This window comes from Sinocyclocheilus anshuiensis, unplaced genomic scaffold (assembly GCF_001515605.1).
Source record: "Sinocyclocheilus anshuiensis isolate Anshui unplaced genomic scaffold, SAMN03320099.WGS_v1.1 scaffold117, whole genome shotgun sequence".
In the NCBI taxonomy this organism is placed as follows: domain Eukaryota; kingdom Metazoa; phylum Chordata; class Actinopteri; order Cypriniformes; family Cyprinidae; genus Sinocyclocheilus; species Sinocyclocheilus anshuiensis.
The window spans coordinates 4,333,014-4,350,967 of NW_015536624.1; the positions used below are offsets into that span (position 1 = coordinate 4,333,014).

The 17,954-nt window shown below is 36.0% G+C and overlaps 1 pseudogene; it reads left to right on the top strand.

The window, feature by feature from the left end:
• The first annotated feature begins 16,473 nt into the window (after nt 1-16,473).
• LOC107653335 (myosin light chain 4 pseudogene) lies at nt 16,474-17,695 on the top strand (annotated as a pseudogene).
• The last annotated feature ends 259 nt before the right edge of the window (nt 17,696-17,954 follow it).

Sequence of the window (17,954 nt, forward strand, 5' to 3'; positions counted from 1 at the left end):
CACTTGAAAAATAAAAAAGGAAAAAAAAAGACAAGTACTTTTTGTAAGGCCCTATTTTGTATCATGCTTGCGGACAGTGCCAGCTAGGAAATTTGGCAAAAGCTTGACTGGCAGTGTGGCTCAGAGTCAAAACAAAGCTGATCCGAGTTGAGGTCATCATCTGGTTTGGAATCTCTGAGCTGCCCAGTACGAGGTAGTCCCGAAGAAACACCGGGTACTAGTGTTGCACGGATTAACAGCACAGAGTAAACATACCCAATCCAGCCTGCAGGACAAAAAAGCTCCTATAAGCTGTATGCAAACCCTCATGTAAGCCGCCGCTATGGGATAAACAGGTACGTCGGATTCACGGCCACGATCGCAAACCAGTCAAGCTGCAGAAATAGACTAGCCGAGCAGAACCTAGCGGAGAGAGTTCTCTCTCCCGGGGAGCGGATGAGAGATGTCTGGAATAGCATGCAGACTCCACTAATTTCCCGCTCTGGATTCCAAGTTTGGCCTGGGGAAAGGGGACATCATTCTTATTCTTAGCTGGGGGTGCGAGCCGAGGGCAGAAGGATTTAGTGCCCTCGGCATTCTCTGGCTGTCATCGGCCGCCCGCAGCTCTGAATGAACGGCGACTCAATAGACCACAGCACTCGCAGTATTTATAGAGTGCTGGGTCTTAAAATGAGATTGATGGGGGCGAGAAAATAAGAGGCTGTTTTCACTTGGAAGTTGAGAGCTTCTGAGCAATGCTGGGATGGAGTGATGACGGTGTTATGGAAGCAAATCATTTTGCAATCAGTGTGACCAGTCTGATGTACTGTTTCTGTACTTAAAGATTTCTTTCAATTAGGCTATGTTTAGAAAATAATACATGCAATGTGTTCGTTTGGGGCCTGGTTTTTGTTATTCACAACACGTAGGAGCGTAACATCAATAGATTAGAGCAGTAAGCCTTGAGAGAAAGTGCATTGCAGTTACTTTGCCCTGGATGTTCGTGCGAAAGACGTGAAGGGAAAAGTATGTTTGTATAAAACTGCAGCAACATCAATCAGTTTGGAAATAAAGTGTCCAGTGAGTGGCTCTAAAAAGGTAAATGCTCTATAGCGTTTGGAAATAATATAGCACCAACACTAAACCTAACCTAACCGATAGTGTTAACAAAAGCAAACCCAAGTTAAAACACATTTTCTGAAGCAACCATGCCATTTTATCTTGCTTACAAGTCTTTGACCTCTTTTATCGTGACTCGTCATCTCACGGGACTTCTACCAGAGCGATCTGCAATGCTTTATCGCGTACGCTGCTCAGGGCTGTAGCTGGGGTTTGTGGGGCCCCGATGCAGGTTGTAACCACGGGCCCTGTTTGAAATTGTGTAAATAATAAAAATAACTAAACAGAACAACGATAAAAAATAAACAATGTTTACGTTTTTTCAAGTTTGTAGGTGTCCAAGTACAGAAACTGAATAATCAAATGTAAATTAGCATAAATTAAGAGACGTGAGTGCTGTAAATGTTGTTTCACAGGTGTAGCGTATGGACCAATCAGACTCACCGTTTTTCATTAGATTTAACAAATCAGTTATTCATTAGATTAACAAATAGTCACAGACCCCTCACCCAATAAACATACTGGGTGCCAGGATGTCTGCGAACGACACCAGGCCCCTGGTCACCATGGCAACCACGACACCTTTTGCTAGACCACATACACTTTACGACCTAATAGCATGTTGAGAGTTCTCCCTTTCACTACATTTTCCATAGGAAAGACACAATGCACAGTAAAGATGGACTCTTCTCTAATTAATTAATAGGAAAACCTTTCTTTGAATGAACACACATATCCCTCAGGTCATTGTGTATGTTGTTACTGTCTTTGTATATTTTCTTTTATATTGTATACTGTTTTATGCAGGCTTATGATGGAACCACTCGTTCCTGTCATCTTACCTATATGTAATCCTACCATGTTTAGTATCTATGAATTTGTCTTCTGATGATCTAAACGAGAGTGTATATTATATGTTGGTACATAGGCAATATATTAGTGTTCTGAGAATCTCTAGTAATTTTGATTCAAGTTCCATATGCAAATTACCATGCTTTCACACAAAGGGTCATAAAACTCCCCAGTATTTCCAAACTCCCGCTTGGAATTTCAGCCTTTCTCATTGGACAAGCTCATCCTGAGAGACATGAATCTTGTCAGGCCTTAAAGGCCTCACATCAGTGACTCGCCTCCAGTCGGTGGTTCTGTTAGATTCTGAGAAGATGTGAGCTAGAACACTCCAAAGGACACCCTAAGTTCGCGCCATGCCTCGGGCCTTGACTTTCCAATTCACCAAGATCATCTGACTCAAACTGGTTCTTTTCCATCAACCAACTTCAGCAAAGATCAACTTGAGCCTTCAGAATGCATTTGGACTCTCTGTCAGACAGACAAGACGTGCAAGTATCAAACTTAGTCTTATTAATTGATACATTAAGTATCATTTGCACCTTTTGTGGTGTGTTTGAACTAAGAAGCTGATGTTTCCTCCAGGCTGTAGATCTGCTGAATATCCAATGGTCCCATAGCTTCATGCTTTATTCTTCTCTTTACTGCCTAAGCTTCAATCCTGTTCCTATACCAACTGTATGCCTCATAACTGGAGTCCCTAATCATGCAGATTTATGCTACATGCTCTGTGTAGTATTGTACAGTAAGAAAGTTATTTCCCTTAACCAGGAAATTAACGTTCTTAGAATTGACAGACAGTTGACCCTGAGAGGTCAAGTAAATACTTACAGTGGATCTAAATATTTATAATTAATTATAACTAGTTATGATTAATTATTCATATTTCCCCTTTGAGCTGATTCGCTAGACAGGACACATACCCAAGAGCTTCACATCACAAGTGCAAAGCTTTACCGGTGACGCTACCAAGCAATTTTACTATGTCAGAAAAGCCGTACATATGCAGCTGGTTATGTGATACGTTTTACATTTGGACTTAAATAAGCAAATAATGAAGAGTCTAGGACTGGATCATTACTGCAATGATTAATATATTTCTGGTATGGTATATGTTTTGCTACAATTCTTTTAACCCTAACTGATGCAGTGTGTTGCTTTCCATTTCTTAAACAAACAAGTTGGAAGATATACCCATGTTCATGTATAAATATATATATTTTTTTTTTTTTGAGTTTTGCAAAACATGTAGGTAGAGGCATACTTTTCCAGTGAGACTGTGTTGTGACATGGACATGGCTTATGAAGTTCACCCACTAACTTGTACATGTAGTACCATCCCCTTTGTGGCACTCTTAGAAGTTTGAGAAGTCATATAGATTGTGTAGCGTGTGAAGATAAATTCTGGGACATGATCAACTTTTAAAGATCCACTCCAGCTCAATGACTCAATACCAGATGGAAATTTGTGATTTTCTGAAACGCTCCAAATAAGCTGCTTTCTCCCAGACCAGACAGAAGTATAAACCGTGACATGAGGAAACTTCCACTTACCAACATCCCAGAATTACATTCATTTTTAAAGTGGAATGGATCAGGAATCACAGATAGAGACAAGCATCAGACATACCGTGGCAAGAAAACAGTCCACCTCATTTCAACTGGCAGCACTGCTTTACCACATTGTAAACGGTATTATGTTTTGATTAATTTAAAATGGCTTGTCTTGCTTCACTAAACTGTGAAATGCACTTTCATTTCTGTAATTTTTCAAATTCTATTATTCCAATCAGGATGAAGGGAAGAGACAGGAATGGCAAAAAATACAAATGAACAGCACAATGTTCACACTCATAATTAAGAAAGTAAAGTATTAATGCAAGAAAAAGGCTCCAATTCATCATTTACATGCTCAATTACATTGTTTGTACAGATGTCCGTAAAACAGTTCAAGCTATGCTCATTTGTTCACTATGACACGGCTATACGAGTCGTTCTGCCTGGTGTAATGAGAAAAATATATATTTTGTATATTTTCTTATTTCAAAATGAGCTTTTTTTAGTGTGTTTAATTCTGTTTTGGTGCAATAAAATGCCACAATCCTCTACATGGTAATAATTGTGTTTGCTTGATTGGTAAAGCTGTAGTGGTATTGTTTTCTCAGTCATTGTTAAATTGAAATGCAAACCATGCTTTTGTTTTTGAAAGAAAGAGAATTAAGCAAGTCTAGAACAAAGTCATGTTCTTAATTGTGAAACTGGAAATGGAAAAATGTAACAAACATGTACATATTTATTTACAACTTTCTCTCTTCTTTGTGTCATCACATTACTGTTTCATAGCCGTTTTGTTTAATGGAGCAATACAAGTCAGAAGTTGTAATCAAATCTTCACATGAATAAGAATAAAAGTCCGTGTATATACAGTATATACTTTATCTCAGAAACCCGCCTGTTATTAAACACCTTCTTTCAGCAAATAAATTAATTATTGCAGACTGTGTCGTTGCAGACAGTGTCACACCAGATGATTTTTTTCGGCTGATTTCCTGTTGAAAGCCTAATTACATATTTGCTGTAGAATCAGAGGTATAAACACATCTTCATCTCTGAGTAAATGGGTATAGTGACTAGAAGTACAACTTTAACTTCTTCTTCTGATTTAAAATATCACAGTCAGTCGGTGGAGCAGGATTTTTGCCCTAGTGACCAATGACTTTTAGAAGAACTGACAATCGGTCTACATTCCTGCTCATGTCTGATGAAAACCACTTCATAATGGCAATTTAATGACATTTCACTCAAATCACACAGATTCACTGTGCAAAGTTAAAACATCTGCTATATTGATCAGGGGTGCGTTTCCCAAAACCATCGTTAGCTAAGTATGGTCGTTAGTTCCATAGAACTCTCATTGCTAATGACGGAACTTGCGGCCATAGTTGCTTTTGGGAAACGCACCCCAGAGCATCAAAAAATAATGAGATTGCACATTTAATTGTCATAACAAGAATGTCTCAATGCAAATTTTAATTGTACAAAAATATTAACTCAAAACCTTTTTATTTTGGGGTACAATCTGAATTGGATGTGTTTTTTGATAGTGTGATTCACCTCATAGTTCATTGTTAAAAAATAAACACAACACATTTTCTCAGCAGACAGTGTCTGCAATCAAGCTTCAAAACTTTTCACATTAAAATTAACAATAAGCTGCTGTCAGACTTGGATAGTAACTAATTACTAACTTTTTTAGTTGTGTGACAGTAGCTCAGCTGCTTTTAAAAAGTTGCATCTTTTCCAGTAAAAAGCTACGTCATCCCATGAGTAGCCGTGTAGCCCGACAAAACATCACACTGCTGTTTTTTATGTCACGTTGTATTGCAATGTGCACAAAACTATACAGCCAAGGAAATAATATTTAAACACACTCTCCTAAAATGCCCCTCTCACATGTGAAGTGTTGAAACGTCTGATTAATTTAGTGCATTCAGGGTAAATGCATCTCTTCACTTGAGAAAACTGAAATCTGTATGGCTTTTAGCAGTAGATGAATACAGCAGAAATAAATGATGATATCAGATGGTTATTTATAGTTATAGACAGTACACACGTATATGCAAGTTAAATTTACCAGGTTTGTACTAAATACCAATGTAGTAAGTCAGTGATATTAAAAGATCAAATTTAATATACACATTATTAATGATGCACACTATATACATGCAAGCAGAAGAGCTCAGCATATGAATGCAACGCGCTAAATTACACATTAAGCTTTTACTCAGAAACCACTATAAAGAAAATGCCTAATGTGACTTAATGCATTAATACAGTGATAATGGAAGACCAAATTCAGTAGACAATCTTTGTACAGGCAAGCAGATGAACCCAGAATATAAATGCAACACGCATAGTTTCATGTTTAACAGAGAAAATCATTATAAAGAAAACACTTAACATGTAATTTCGCCCTTTGCGTTCAAATTCTGGACTCATCGTCTTGCCTGTATATAATATGCATCATCAATAAGGTGTATATTGAGTCTGATATTTTACTATTACATCAGTGCATTAATTAAGCATTATCCATGTTAAGTGTTTTAGAATGTCCTGATGTTTTTAGTGATGGAAATACTGCCGGATTTTGTATACACTGTGAAAAATAAAACAAAGGGTAACACTTTATTTTGATAGTCCACTTCAGATATTCTGCTAGCTATAAGTAACTTTGCAACTACATGTCAGCTAGCAGCAGGGGTGTGAAGTAACGAATTACAAATACTCACGTTACAGTAATTAAGTAGTTTTTATCAGTAATTGTACTTTTTTGAGTAGTTTAAAAATTGTGTACTTTTACTTTTACTTGAGTACATTTTAAGTGATGTATCGGTACTTTTACTCCGCTATTTTACTCCGTTTGTGGTCGTTACATGCTTGTTTTAATTTTATTTTTATCCATCAACGTGACTGAATAGAGAGTAATAGGTCTCGTGACTTTCGTCAAATCAAATTGTGCATAGAAAACTTACTAACCGCCAACTGTTTATCATGGCTGCCGGAAGTGCATTATTCAAGCATCAATTCGGTCGCATCTTCCTCTAACTTAATATGTTAAGGTAAATTTCGGATTTCTGCTTACTAAATGATTTGTACCTTATTGTAGGGATGGGCGTATCGATCTGAAGTATCGATATATCGATACTGACGTGATTATCAAAAGTATCGATACTCAAACAAAAAATATCGATACTAACGTGCGTTTTATTTACCAGTGGTTTTGTTTATTTAACAAAAAAATAATAATAATGCATACAATATGCATTGAATTTGACGAATAACCTTTGTTCGCGAGTAATTGTGTAGGATATAACTATTTTCCTGCTCATCTGAACACACGCAAATGTTGCAAGACAGAACCAATCAATCACAGAGAGCATTCACTCACTGCTAACAGTGCATTCAAACAGGGCTGCATTTCCCAAAAGTATCATATGAAAGCATTAAAGCTTTTGGGAATGGCAGCCCTGAACAATGCTTATCAGAGGACAGAAAAAATAAACCATAAATGTTTGAGTTATTTCACAATAAACAAATTGAAATTGTCTAGAATGTGATCAACAGTTTAAAATAGCTGGGCTAAGATATATAACATTTTTTAAGACTGCAGAAATATATTAATTCAGTACACACATTATCCCACCGGTTACAATTGTGACTGACCATAAAATACAATTTTTCACACACTTTTCCAAAAAAAATAAAAAAATAAAATAAAAATATTGATTATTTCAAAGGGTTACTAATGACACATCATTTGGATATTTTCATGTCTGGGAAAAATTTGGGTACATTTTTTGGAAGGTAATGGTACTTTTACTTGAGTATATTTTTTCAGTACTCTTTCCACCACTGGCTAGCAGTCATTTTAGTATTAGTTATCTGCCTGTTTAATATCTGATCACACTTTATTTTAATGCTCTTCAACACAGTCAACTGACGTGTCAACATTCTATTAACCCTAACCCAACAATCTGGTAATACTCTAATGAGACTTAGTTACTTAGCTAAGCTAATGTCTAAAGTGGACTATAAATTATGGGATTAGTTTGTTTCCCACAAACAAGCAAGCAAGCAAACAAACAAATAAACAAATAAATAAATACATTTTCTACTTTAAATTTTCATGTTCAATTCGATGCTATTTGCCAGTTCTTTGTGATTATTTTTGGAATTTACTGTCAGTACCATTTTTTTTTTTAAATTCATTGTTACTTTTTCTTTTTGTGTATACACTAAAATATAAAAATGAATGAATGAATGGATGAACATACAAACTGTTTTTTTTTTATGACAACTTAGTTATGACAACTTTGAATACAATTATTTTCAACCAACAAACGATATTGAGTCTGTAACATAAACATACATTTTTAAATTGTTTAAAAAATGAGTTGATTCAACTACCTGAGTTGTAGCTGTGGAACCACTTTACTAAAAAACAAAAAAAAAACGTACAGAACCTCATTAAAATATCAAAAAAATAAACATTGGCAGGTCTAAATAAATAAATAAACAAACAAACAAACAAACAAACAAACAAACCCTTAATTTCAACATTTATTCTTCTTCTTCAGTCCTATGCAAAGCATGGCAGGAACTAGCAATTCAGTTAACACATAATTGTAACATAACATTTTAGTTTAAATTACATGCAATATTAAGTTAATGTAATGATCAACATTATTGTGTCAACTGAACTCAACAAAATAATGTTTGCAACTACTTTAATTAAATCAATGAATTATAACTTGCAACCATGCTTTTATTTAAGAGTGCAGATCACAAGTGCCCACAACTTGCAGTTTGTTCACATGTGTTTGTTTTCTTTCTTTTGAGAGACAGCCTAAATATCCATTGCTTGATGCCCTCCGGGTCTCCACAACATCAATGTGACTGAAAACTATGAACATATTTGAAGTGATAATGTCTCCTTAAATAGCTGTTGTGAACTACACTGACTTCTGAGTAGCTTGTAGCCTGAGTGTCCAAGTTTATTTTCCAACACTGCTGCACACACATGGAGTATGAATGTATGCAGCAGAATCAGGCAGGCAGGGTTACTGGACGTCCACGTGGCTGCAGGGGTTTTGTGTGGGCCAGCTGTCAGTTGTCCGGCCCCAGTCTGACATCAGTGATCTCGCGGGTGTCTGAGTCCCTGGATCAGGCTAGTCTTTTATTAGCACATGGCTCCTCATTGCCCTAGTGAAAATGTCAGCATCAACAGCAGTGAAGTTCTTCTCTGTCGAGATCTCCTGAGCCCTCAGCTGCTCTCGATGCTTCTCGTATCCAGACCCACACCCATATTTCGCTTATCTCTGGGCTTAAGAGCTCTGTTTCTGGCTGGACAAAACAGTTGCAGATAACTGTGGAAGCTGCAGGGAGGAGACAGTAGCTCTGGAGACTCGAATTAGTGAGTGACTGCAGCAGAAAGGAAGAGTAAGAACTGAAGGTTTCACTTGATAATCGGTAATCAATCATTAATGTCATGAACTGATTCTGTCTGGTGGTTTGGGAGTTGATGGAAGAATTCCAAACAACACAAACAGTCACTGAACACACAAAACCCCAATTAGCTCCTTATCTGGAAGCATGAAAACTGTCTTAAATGGGCTGTATGTGCTTTTGAATGTCTAGAAGTGTGCTTAATTGTATTAAATGTGCACTTGTTGTTTACTTTAAATCTTAAAAGTGTAAAAAAGAAAATAAGAAAAAAAACCTCTACTTCCAGATATGACATTACAAAATAAAAACCCTCTTAAGTGTACTTAAAGAGAGACACTTCATGACTATTTCTTACACACTTAAGTACAATTTTAAAAAGTGACCTTTGCAATAATGTCAAAAGTTTTATGTTAAATTACATTTTAAATCACAGTTTTAATCTTTTGTCGTGCTATAAAGAAGTATACTTATTTTGATGTGTTGACTAACATACTAAAGCACATGCAAAAGTATTTGAATATAATTGTACTGTTATTCAATGTTACATTTAAAGTTAATATATATCTAAATGTACTAAATTGTATCTTTACAAATGTGTAATTACAAATATATTTAAATAGATGACATGCATACACTTTTCAACGGAAATGACAAAGTATATTTTGGTTCAGCATAAATGTTTGTCAGTACATTCCACAGTACTTCAACCATATTTCAAAGACAATAGAAGTAATTATGAAATTATGCCACTTATTTTGGTCAAAACAATCAGAAGATGAATTAACTGCATATAATATAACTATAAACTGTAATAAATTTTAATTTCATTGCAATTTACATGCAACAAAATGTCTGAAAGCATTACATTCAATTCACACTTAATTATATTCTTTTAAAATACATTATCTCCATAACAAGCACTCTTTCAGATGTTTGCTGAAGTATACTGGTTTTTCACAGAATTTCAGAAAGATGGAAACCAACTTGATGGCAAGCTTTTTTTCTCCGTCCCTGAGAATAGCTTTTTTGTTTTGCAATTAAAATGATTATTAAAGCACCTTGTAAAATCCTCTGTTCAAAAAACTAAAAAAAAAAAAAGTATTTATGCACAGTTGAGTTTACATGTTGCTAAGATGACAACCTAATACTATAATAAGCATAAAATAACACAGATATTTGGGAAAAATTCCAGTACATGCCAATACGGAGATAAATATTTATCTTAATCCGTACCTCAATTTTTCAATGCATTGTGGGATCTGCAAACATCTCTGCTGAATTTGGACAACACAAGTAACTTAAAAGCAGCATTAAGTTACTAGCCACCTATATAATGCCGTAAAATGCTTTCTAGCCAGGCAGCTCACTGGGATTTGAAACAGAACTCTTGTGTCTCCATTAACTCACACTTAACATACACATAAAGCCATAGTTTAAGCAGCAGAGACAACCTGTCAAACCACTGCAGCCACGGCTGACCTCTAAGATAAAGATAGCCAACATTACGATCTTAACCCTCGGGCGCATATATCCTGTAAGAGATTGAGACGGACCAGCGTGATCAATACAGGCAGAGGTAAATGAATAACGCAATTATCCAAGACAACGGTTTGACTGCCTCTGTCAAAAATGATGAATTGCATGGTCTGCAAAAAACGATAGTAAGCTGCAATATATTAGCACTTGGAATCTGTCTTGTCCTCATGCCCTCGCTCTTACAGCAGAAATAGATCAGGTTCATTAATTCATCATTTGCCAATTGAATAACAGAGACGATCTCAAGAAACAAATGTATGAGTGGAAAGCAGAGGTTATGTGACCTCGTAAGCATATTGTGTAGTTCATCAGAATAAATGTAGGGATTGTTATAGATGAGTGCGCAAAGGGCAGAGGTCATTGATCAGGGGCATTCGTGTCAAGAGGTCATATTGACATGACAACATCCATGAAATCAAATATTGCATGTACATTAACAGCAATATTGATTCCAGTCATTCTCCATACAGTCCTGTAGTTTATTGATTTGAAATCAATGAAATCAAGAGCTGCTAGTCTAAAACGATCCACTGAAATACGATAGGAATTCTGGAAATGTGACAAACAAACAAGCTAATGTATAATCTTGTTTCAAAGAGTTCAGACAACCTCATACATATTGCATGTTTTTACTATAATGTTTGGTGTGTTTTATCTTGATAAACCAGTTCATTTAATTTGATTTTGACTATTTGATGACTATTCAAGTGGAATTACAGTGAGAGCAATTTCATCTTTATACTTTCAAGAGTACACATGAAAACCTGCAAAATCAAAATGGACATTATGACTTTTTGTAGGTCTGTTTTAAGGGTAGACTTTATTACTACGATCATATATGGTATGTGCAATTTTATATAATGTTTACTGTAAATATCATTACACATTTATTTTTTTGTTGGAAAAAAAAAGTGTTTAAATAATATATGACTATGGTTATAGCAAAAAATACTATTTTGGAATAATCTGGTAAATTAAATATTTTATGACGGAAAGGTACCGCATGCCATTAATTAATTAACTCATTCATTCATTCAATTCATGCATTCATTCATTCAAATATAAAATGTTATATAACATGTTTTACACTAAAAATAAATAAATAAAATATGTAGGTCTAAATTTAAGATGTATGTATTTAAACTGCATATAACATGTCCATCATAAATACCTGTCATATATAAATGGAATAGGTAAGGTTTTTCTTTTTTCCCCTTCTTTTTTTTCTCATACATTTATTCAAATTTCTTAAAACCATCATAAACAATCTGTTTATTGTGAAAACAATTAAATTAATTAAGTTACAAATTATGAACATGGTCAAAATATGGCTAGCTGTGGATTTATTGGTAATACATATATAAACCTGGTTATTTTGTGTTAAACTGTCACAAAGCAAGGCCAGACACAACAGGTAACTGCAAAACAGGATGGTTTATTGATATGAGCAGCAGAGGAATGGAACGGGTGAGGTAAAGGCAGGTGAGTGTCAACACAGTGAATGATTCCAGGGTTCTTATCTGAGTTCTGATGGTGAGTATCTTATGCCGGGTTCGTTGGAAATCGTGGAACAGATTCCAAGGAGTCGTTGGAGGATCGCGGGAGGATCAGAAGGTAAAGCTTTCTAGGAGAATTCAGTAGAGAGAGTCCAGAATAGTTCATAGGAGTGAACGGTAGACCGGACAGTGAGTGACTGAGATGTGTGTGTATTTGTAGAGTGGCTTGATTGGTGACAGCAGGAGCGGGTGATCAGAACTCAGGTGACTGTGATCGGGGATTATCCTGGATGGTGACTGAAGTGACTGTGATGAATCCCTGACATAAATACAGTCAGTTTATTAGAACTATTACATGAATCTGACTTGTTTAATTTATGTATAGATGACAAATATGCATCACTTTAAGTTTTTAGTTTATGTAAAAACTGAAATTTTGACCTAAATAGTTAACCAAAAAAAATTTTTTTTTTAATAAAGCTTAAATAAATAAATACAAATCTGTTATGAAACAGCCAATATATGCACACTATTGATGCACTCCAACCATAACACATTTTCACATACTATAGAGAGCATTCATGGAGAGGTAATACAAAAACTTGTTTTATTAACTCTGTGGTGTTATGAAGCAGGCTAAACATAGCAGAGATTGTGTATTTTTTTTGTATTTACATTCGTCTGTTAGCAGGTGTCCAAAGTATTTCCAAATAAAATGTTCAGAAAGAGTAGACGTCCAATCCTGATCTTTGCATCCAGCAGATCTTTGAGGCACAGTGTACGTTGATTAGAAAGATTTCCTCCTCACAGCACATTTTCCCTTTCATTGCGCTCTACAGTAGATGTGCTCCACTGCACATTGATTGACCTTCCTCCCAATGAAGAGAAGATTCAGAAGGACACTCAGCGGCCCTCAATGCATTTCCATCAAGCTTTGTCATCTCATTCTAGAGGCACACTGAATCATTTCCATGTGAACAAAGAAGTGAGGTTCCCTCATCAGCAAATAAATATTTATGAAGCCTTTAAGTTGAAGAGCACAGGGGAAAAGTCTACCCAGTTACATAACACACATTTGGCCGCTATCAGCACTCTCACTGTTGTCGTTCTTGTACATCTGAATGCGGTTTTGCATTTTGATGAAAGCAAATGTGTGCAGGCATTATCTGATATTAGAGGTGACTTTGTTGAGAAGAATACTGGATTGGCAGGTACAGACCAACAGGTACTGGATGCGCTTAAAAGAAGGAAAGAGGAAAATTACATTTCAATTTACACTCATGTTCTCATGTCCCTGCATCCTGAAAGATGCCATTATTCGTATTATTATTTTTATATAACATAAAAGAAAACAGCTCTTCCCCATGCAATGACAGAAGAAAGGTGCATGAGTCGTATGGTCTGCTTTGTGCTGCTTTGTGTTGGTCACAATGAAATGTGTAAAGATCAGACATGAGGGTGAGTAAACAATTTCTGGTGAACTATCCCTTTAATATGCAGTGCTGTTCTTTCAGGCAATCACTTTTAATGTGGTTTCGCAATATTGTGTATGATAGAACATATGGAATTTAAATGTGATACTCCATCTTTCTAAATATGCTCATATTTCTTAAGAAAATGCACTGAAAGGATTTCCACGCTCTCATGTCGTGTGTTGATGTCATATTGATCCATAAGCTTTGAATGAAATGCACCTTCGAGGAATACATAAACATCTGTAGCAATGACTCCATGCATTCAATGCCTCTGCACTCTGTCATGGTTTTATATTGAAACATATTTGATTGCTTGAGGTGTTTGCTCAGAGGAAAGAAAGCAGAGTGATCTGATCTAAGCACAAACGTGACCTGTGTGTGAATAGCTATTGGAGTTGAGCAATGCAGTGGTACTCATCTAAACTTAATCAAGTGAACTTAATTTAACCATGGTCTTTTCATGAATAAAGTGTCTTAATATTTCTACTTCTGTTTGTTCTTTCAACGTAACACTGGTGAGTGAAACACAAACAGGTAATCACAATGCAAGATGTTCCTGCATGGACATCATAGATGATTTGTTGTCTTTATTTTTTTAAGAAAGATCGTGGAATTCACTCCATGACAATTGCTAATTACTTGCTAAATAAATTCATCACTCTGTCTTTTCCCAAAATGATGGTCAGTCTGTTGGTTGTATGACACGCCCCCCACTCTTTATAAGTAGCTTTGTGAAAAATACCATAAAACCACAAATAAAATAAAAAAAAGATTACAAATGATTTTAGTTTCTAAACTTTCAGCACACAAGCCACTATAAGGTTGACACTCATATTGCCAGATTAATATACTGTATTGTATTATTTCCTAGACTTTTCCGGTTAGTAGTGTTTATTGGTCAATGTGTATGATATGGATTCTTTAGCAAAAAATGTTGCACTTTCAGTGTCCTCCAACTTTACCTCAATACATACAGTACACTCATGTAAACTCATGTAAAATGATATACTATATTGCAAACAGCAATAACATGGTTGTTTATATCACCACGAAATGTGAACAATATCACCACATAGCTCTATATATAAAACTGCATATTTAAGTACATCCAGCTTCATCCACACATGTACAGTAGCCTCACATATAAACTGTATAGCAAATCTCAACTGCATGATTGTTTATATCATTGCAAAATCTATCTATCATCTATCTATCTATCTAGCAAATCTCAACTGCTTGATTGTTTATATTGTTCAAATGTATACTATATTATCACGCAGCTCTATATATAACGTTTGATATATAGTACATCTAACTTTATCCACACACACACTCACGTAGGGAGAAATATATTATATAGCAAATCTCAACTGCATGATTGTTTATTGTCACAAAATGTAACTATGTTATTGCCCATCTCTTTATATAAAGTTTGATATAGTATGTCCAACTGTAAATATATGTATATACACTGACATAAAGCAATATACCATAAAAGCAAATCTCAATTGCTTTGATTGTTTACATTGTTGCTAAATCAAACAATATTATTGATCATCTCTAATTTACTAAATGTGGCTATAAGCAGGGGTGCACCTAAGTTTTTCAGCCTGTTCTCATAAGAGAACCTGGAGATTTGGTTTGGTCCTCACATTGCACATAGTGTGACCCATTAAATATAACTATACAAAATTAATGAGTAATAGTGATAATATTATTGTACTTTATTTCGTTAGTTTTTTTATTATATAATAAACAAAATAATAAAGTGTGATAATACTATTATATTTTTAAATAAAAAGGGAGTATTAAATACAAATACAATTATTTTATAGTAAACTTAAAAATAAAATGCTAATATTTACTACTTCTTTTTTTATATAAATTTTCATCATTTTCAACCTTAAATCAGCAGGCTTTTATTTTGGCAGGTTGCCGGCAAGTAAGTATATGTGCTTCCGGGTTAAGCCCTGCCGATTGAAGAGCGTCAGTGAATGAAATGTCACAGTTTTGCATTGTGCTTTGAAAATGGCAGCGGGTAGCCTAGATTTATGCTTTTGAATAGAAATCTTATACAGTACAGTTTGTCGATCTAAAATGGTAATTGTGCATTAACAGCTGTCAACCATGTCGGTACGCAAATGCACTGTCAGAACTTATTTATACATCGCATTTTTTATTTTGGTCGCACATGCGGACCTGCAGACCGCTTATGTGGACCCCTGGCTATAAGGCATGAAGCTGTTAAGATATTAAAAACATTAACATCATGATTTTCTCTAAAGTTGCTTTGAAACAAAATATTTTGAAAAGTGCTATGTGACTTCTCACATTTGACTGCTGTAAGTGGAATGACACCTGAGGCACAGCTGTCAAAATCCGGCATTACATTCCGACTTTGTTCCCAGTTAAGGCATTTTCTGTTTGTATAAACTCAAGTTAGCTAAACCAAACACATTGTTGGGTGCCTCCTTATGCCTCAGGTCTGAAATAGCTTTGTTGAGTCCAGCTGTCACACACTCAGACAGAATACAACATTAACTGTGGTTATATTTAGTCTAGAATTGATCCTCAGATTAAACAAGACACAGGTAACCGTATGCTTGCAATTATTAAGTAAAGTCTACATTTAAGGTGAAGAATTACTTGTTTGGTAGTAGGTACAAATAATGAATACAAAACTAGCCTACATTAACATCTATTTAATAACATTTAAATAAGTGAAAATATTCCCATTTTTCCAGAAATAAAGGTTTAGTCTTGAGAGCGCTTAGATGGTTTGTTGATAATACAAACATTGCTCATGAATGTGTTGTTCGGTCTGGGCCGGATAGGGCTTTGAGAGGAGTCTCTTTGTCACTATCAGTGGCAGCTGGGAACAATAGTTCATTGTTGACGCCACTACTGCCCAGGTCTATTTTGGATTTCTTCCTTTTATGGTGTGTTATAGGACCTGCTTGTTGGGCCGATCTCTCCTCCCTGGGGTCAAATTATATAAAAGCTTTAACAGACAATCTGCCTTGAGCAGCTCCATCCCATCCAGTCTGCACTTTCTGACTTCTCTGCTCATCCAGGAGGCTCTTTACATCACCACCATGGCTCCCAAGAAAGTCGAGTCCAAGAAGCCAGAACCCAAGAAGCCGGAACCCAAGAAGGAGGCCGCTCCGACCCCAACAGCCCCCAAACAAGCTCCGCCGCCCGAACCAGAAGCCCCCATAGAACCTGCGTTCGATCCCAAAGCCATTACGCTGGAGTACACCGCCGATCAGATTGAAGAGTTCAAAGAGGCATTTCAACTGTTCGACCGCACACCAAAAGGAGAAATGAAGATTACGTACGCCCAGTGTGGGGAAGTGATGCGAGCTCTGGGTCAAAACCCAACCAACGCTGATGTGCTGAAGGTCCTGGGGAAACCCAGACCAGACGAAATGAACTCCAAGCTGGTGGACTTTGAGACCTTCTTGCCAATGCTGCAACATATCTCCCGCTCGAAGGATCAGGGCAACTTTGAGGATTTTGTGGAAGGACTGAGAGTTTTTGACAAGGAGGGCAACGGGACCATCATGGGGGCCGAGCTGCGGCACGTTCTGGCCACGCTGGGCGAGCGGATGACAGAGGATGAGGTGGATCGACTGATGGCTGGACAAGAGGATGCCAATGGCTGCATCAATTATTCTTCATTTGTCAAACATATTATTTCTGGTTGAACTGGATTTATAGGCGCTAACTCAGTGGATGCTGTGGGTAAATAATCAGAGTGGTTAATAAGAAAACTACTTAGACTTTTCCCCCTGAAATTTATTGTTCACTTTGTTTTATTTAAAACAGTTATTTGAATAATAGCACATTTAAAATTGAATGGCATCACATTGCCATTCTATATTTCCAGTTCCTCTTCACCTATAAGACCCTTTTTCTAAACATTCTGACTTATGTGCATATGTTTTGTACATTTTGTCCAATGGCATAAGTGTTCAGTCACAAAAATGTGCAAACAATAATAATAATAAAACAAAAACAGATTGGCATGGGCTTCATTTTATTTTGATGAAAAAGGTACAATATTGCCTTGCACTGTACTTGTTGTTCTGTTGTTGTTAAGGGTTTGTTCATCCAAAAAGAAGAAAAAAGTCATCATTTTGTATCACCCTTGTGTTATTCCAAACCCAAATGACAAATATTTGCAAGCTGTTCGTTTTTACACCCAACAATAACCCAATAATAAAATAAAATAAAATCCAACTTATGCTATATTTCAAGCCTTCTAAAGCCATACAATAGCTCTGCGTGAGGAACAGATGGAAATTGAATTTGTTGCTCATTGTAAATCAACCCTTCTGCTGTAATTCTGATTCATATTCACATAAATTCACGACATGCCACACTAGGTTTGATATCAATGGCATTTGGTTACGAGGCACACAAACACCAACAGTATTTGATGTAATTGTCATGCCGTATTACCGTATTTAAAAGTGCAGTAGGTAAAAGTGAC